This window comes from Cynoglossus semilaevis, chromosome 12 (assembly GCF_000523025.1).
Source record: "Cynoglossus semilaevis isolate Cse_v1.0 chromosome 12, Cse_v1.0, whole genome shotgun sequence".
Taxonomy (NCBI): Eukaryota; Metazoa; Chordata; class Actinopteri; order Pleuronectiformes; family Cynoglossidae; genus Cynoglossus; species Cynoglossus semilaevis.
Genome location: NC_024318.1, coordinates 16,752,968 through 16,758,019, shown reverse-complemented (window position 1 = coordinate 16,758,019; position 5,052 = coordinate 16,752,968).

Genomic DNA, 5,052 nt, shown 5'->3' with positions numbered 1-5,052 from the left:
ATCCACCCACCCATCCATCCATCCATTAATTCATCCATCCATCCATTAATTCATCCTTCCATCCATCCATTAATTCATCCTTCCATCCATCCATTAATTCATCCATCCATCCATTAATTCATCCATCCATTCATCCATCCATCCATCCATCCATCAATCAATCAATGTTTCCCCTGAAATGATAACGTTGAGAACATATAAATGTTTTCCCTGAAATGATAACGTTGAGAACATATTTCAATGCTATGTTAATTGTTTGTATGTTTATATGGTGCATATAAAGTTCTGAAGTCACTTTGAAGGTTTATGGAGCACTAACATCTCTCGGAAACACTAGATGGTTCATCTGTACGAAACACATGTCACAACTTCACAAGCTCCTCACAATCAAACAGGCATCTGCTGATCGATAAAAGACAACGGAACTGTTTTTCCCCCCGTCCTTTTAAAAAAAAATGCAGATACTGTGAGACAAAGATTTGTCTCACATTAGAGTCACATAATCTCTCTTCCCGAGGGTGCATATGTGATACATTATTAAATAAACATGGTTTCTCATATAACACATAGTATTTTAATGATTTTTTTTTTCCCCACCTTATCTTTTCTGCCTTCGAGCAGAGATTTTACTCCACCAGCAAATCCCGCTTCATCTTTGATGTAAGGTAAACAAATATATACCTCAGAGAAGCAGGGGTGTCAAACATACGGTCCGTGGGCCAAAACCGGCCCACTTGATGAATTTTGAAAATAATAAATAAGAGTGAAAAAAACATGGCCTTATTGTTATTTATAGGTAATTACGTTATGATTGTACTGGTCCGGTCCACTTGACAACTATTTATGTTGTGTCGGATTCAATGAATGAAATGTAACGCAACACATGTTCAGTGCTGTTAATCAGGCGAAGGCAAAATTTTTGACTCGTGGGCCACAATTGTCCACATGTTATGACATGTAAAAGTCATGCATAAAGGCTAAATTGCTAAAATGCTTTTTTTCATTTTCTACGCCATCTATTGGTGAAACGTGGGTATTGCAGGGAAAAGGCAGAAGTTTAATGATCAAATAAATAAATAAATTATACAATTTGGAAAAGTTTGGCGGGCCGGATTAAAAAGCTAACTAAGGCCCCCATGCCTGCTGTAAATGTTTAACAAGAGACTGGTAAAAAAAATGTGGACTGGTGGAAGGAGGTGTAAAATGAATATCTGATAATAATATTGCAGGGGAGGTCATTATTTTTGATTCGTTTCGTTTTTGTTATTTTTAATTCTCGAGCAGCAACAGCAGCACCAGCACAGTGAGCACTCCTGCGAACTGACCAAAGTTGCCAATGCTAGCATTAAAATGGAAAAAGTCTAAGGTGCGTAAAAGCCGTTACATCTAAAATGGGGGAAATAAACAAGACTGAAAAGAAAATATGATTGGTGGTCATGTTTTTGTTTTGGTGGGAGGGGGGTTGTTTCTTTTGCGCCAAATACTTCTTGTGAACCCTTCTTACGAAAAGGGACTCGCTAAGCTAAGGAACCGCTAGGCACAAGCAAGATTGTCCATCAACGTTTTTTGCTTTTAAGAGTATTAAAAATGTTAAAAGCCTGTTAGAAATGTGCAATGTAAATCTGTAGCATTTCTAAAAATCTCTTTACATTTGTTCCGTTTTTTTAGGGTTCATTTTCACAGCCTGGTAAAATTACTCTATATATTCTTAAATACTTAATTTGCTGGCATTGTTTCAAACCATATCGTTGAAATGTGAACCAGCAAGGCCCGTCCTGTGTTTGCATAGCAAGGCACAAGCAAGATTGTCCATCAACTTTTTTGCTTTTAAGAGTATTAAAAATGTTAAAAGCCTGTTAGAAATGTGCAATGTAAATCTGTAGCATTTCTAAAAATGTCGTTGCATTTGTTGTTTTTTTAGGAATAATTTTCACAGCCTTGTAAAAGTACTCTATATTTTGTTACATTCTTAATTTGCTGGTATTGTTTCAAACCATATCGTTGAAATTTGAACCAGCAAGGCCCGTCCTGTGTTTGTTTCCGCCGCAGTTCACGTCAGTGTTTGATTCGACGAGATAGGTTGCTACAATAAAGGACGCGACTTTTAGGGCTAATGTGATACAATGACACACATGACTCAACTGGATGAGTGTCAATGGCTGTTTGTCTCCGTATGGCCGGGTGACAGGCTGGAGCGCTGTCTGCCGTACGCCTCCCCTTCCCCTGAAGACTGCTGGGATTGGCTCTGGATCATCTGCGTTCCTCTGAGTAAACGAGTCAACAACGTTTAGTGATCTGGCTTTCATAGTTTACAGTTAGCTGGACCATGGAGAAGACAGAGAGTCTGTAATTGTAAAATAGTGAAGATATTTCGTGCCTTTTATTTCTCCCCTAAGGCTGAGATAAAAGCTAGATACAGATGGAAAGGCTGAGCCGGAGGGAAACAGCAGCAAAATACTTTCACTCAAATCAAATATCTCTTCCTTCCTTTCTTAGAAAAAAATTAAAAAATAAACCCCAGCTCCCTAATAAACAAATCTTGAAGAGCTGTTTTTTAAATATTGTGTCATTGGAAAATGTTTTACAAAACATTTTACTAAGAATGTCCGATATTAGCCTTTTGCCGATATTGTCCAAATACTTAATTTCCGATTCCGATATCAACCGAAACCGATCTACGCAGCCGTTTTTCCCAAAACTATTTTTAGGTCACATCACAGATCTTTTGTTGTTGAATTATTGTGATTTAGTGATCAATAAAAGCGTTCCACAAATTAGCATTTTTTGTACAAAAATTATTTTTCCTGCATATCTGACGAAACCAAGGCATTGCGTTATCGGGTTTTCAGTATCGCAAGAAAAACCGATAACGATTCCTAACGATATTACATAATTATGCTAACATCTGGCCTATGGTATCGATCGGTCAATATTATCTGATATCTCTACCTTTAACCCAAGATTTTGAATTTCATAACTCTAAGCTAATTCGTAGTGTAGCTAAGCAGCAAAAGGACAGCTAAGGTGGTGAGGGAAACCGGAAGGAAAGGCATGACGTCTGGTCAGTGGAATTAAAATAAAGAGGCTAGCATCAATAAGAAGCGGAAGTAGGATAGTCAGGGACACAAGGCAAGTAGACTGTCAGGCTAGAAGAAACGCAGCATGAGGTGTGGAGGCTGTTAGCCAAGACGACATAGCTGCGGAGGTATGGAGATGTTTAGGAGAGTTATAGTAACTTGCAGAGCCGCAGTGTTTGATTAGTCCTACAATGAAGGTATGGGAAACAGTGGTCGCAGCAAAGCTCAGGCAAGAGGTTAAGATGAGTGAGCAGCACTTTGGTTTTATGCCCAGGAAAAGTACTGCAGATGCAATATTTGCTTTGAGAGTGCTGGGGGAAAAAAAAAAAAAAAAAATCGAAGACGGTCAGAAGGAGTTTCACTCTGTGTCTTTGTGGATTTAGAAAAAGCATATGTTAGGGCGTCCAGGGAGGAATCATAGTACTATATGAGACAGTCAGGAGTGGCAGAAAAGTATGTGAGGATAGTACAGGACATGTAAAGAGACAGTATGTGTGTGTTGTTGAAGTGAGTACTCGGAGTACTTCTATTTTTTTTTTTTTTTTTGCTGAACTGAAAAACTGACAATTTTTTGAAGGCCTCCAGGTGGCACCGGTGGCACAAATTTGGCCCGCAAGCCTCGGGTTGAGAATCACTGATTTTGCGAAAGTGGCTTTTGTCTAATAGACGGATACTACAGTAATCAGAGATGAGCAGATCATATGGAGCAGTTGGAGAAATATTTCTAGAGGCAGGGTTCAGATGTTTTGGATGATGTTTAGGGAAAAGATAGTAAACATATTGGACATATTGGACAAGGATGTTAGAGACAAAGTTGCCTGGAAAGACGAGAGGAGGACACGGAGATTATGGGCAGAAAAATAGAGGAAGCATGGGATATGGTGAGATGAAGAGAGGGGGGCAGACCAAAAAAAAATAAAAAATCATAGTTTAAAAAATAAATCTTTCCTACCCCATCTTTATAATTTATACGTGTTTTTCCAGCATAAATTCTTGTCTCATCACAGCATCACACTGGCCTCCCTGACGCTCACATTCATCCCTCTGCACATTCGCTTCTTACCAGTAGGTGGAGCCTGTCTCCTTAGGTTTGGCAGAAAGAAAAACCGAGGGACAGAACGAGATGATTAAAGAGAGAAGAAAGCCTGCAAGAGGAGAGAGGGGGGAGAAAAAAGAGTGAGGAAGAGAAAGAGAGGGGAAGATAGAGCTGGAGAGAGGGAGCGGAGAGCAAGCGTCAGCACTCTGTGCGTTAAAAGGGCAGATGGTAACCGCGGGTAACTGAGGAGCAAACCACTTTGCTGGCCAAGGAGCAAGAGAGCAGCAGAGAGAGCAGAGGAGAGGAGGAGGAGAGAGGAGAGAACACATGCAGCGCAACAGAAATGAGAAGCATCTGAGAGGAAGGTGCACGTCTGCAGGCTGAGGCAGAAGACTGAGTACTTCTCATTAAAGACAGGAAGGAGAAATTCAGAGGAAGAGGAAAAGTGGGGGATGTTTTTTTTAAGGTAAAAAAAAACAAGATAGACGAAAGAAAACAAAAGAGGAGGAGAGGAGAGACGAAGTGAGGAGGAGAAGCAGAAGGTAGTTCAGGGGCTACAGGACTGATCAATAAGTATCTTTGATTTTTTTTTTTTTTTTTTGGGGGAAAGAATTTAGACTCAGCAAGACAGACAGGAAGAAGTGTTAGCCAGTAGGAGAAAAGTGCCAGGAGGGAAACATCTGGAAAAGGAGAAAAGAAAGAAGGATTCTGAAAAAATTTTTTTTTTTTTTAAAAAGAGAGTAGATCAGAGGGAAGCTGAGGAGTGATGTTAAAAAGAGAGAAACTGGAAAATGAGTGGAGGAGAGGGAAGAAAGAGAATAACTGAAAGCAGTAGAGGGGACGTGTTCCTCTTCTTCTTTTTTTTTTTTTTTTTTTTTTTTTTCCCCCCCCCCTTCCCTTTTTTTTAAAAAAACAAAAAGGAAAAAAAAACACAAGAGG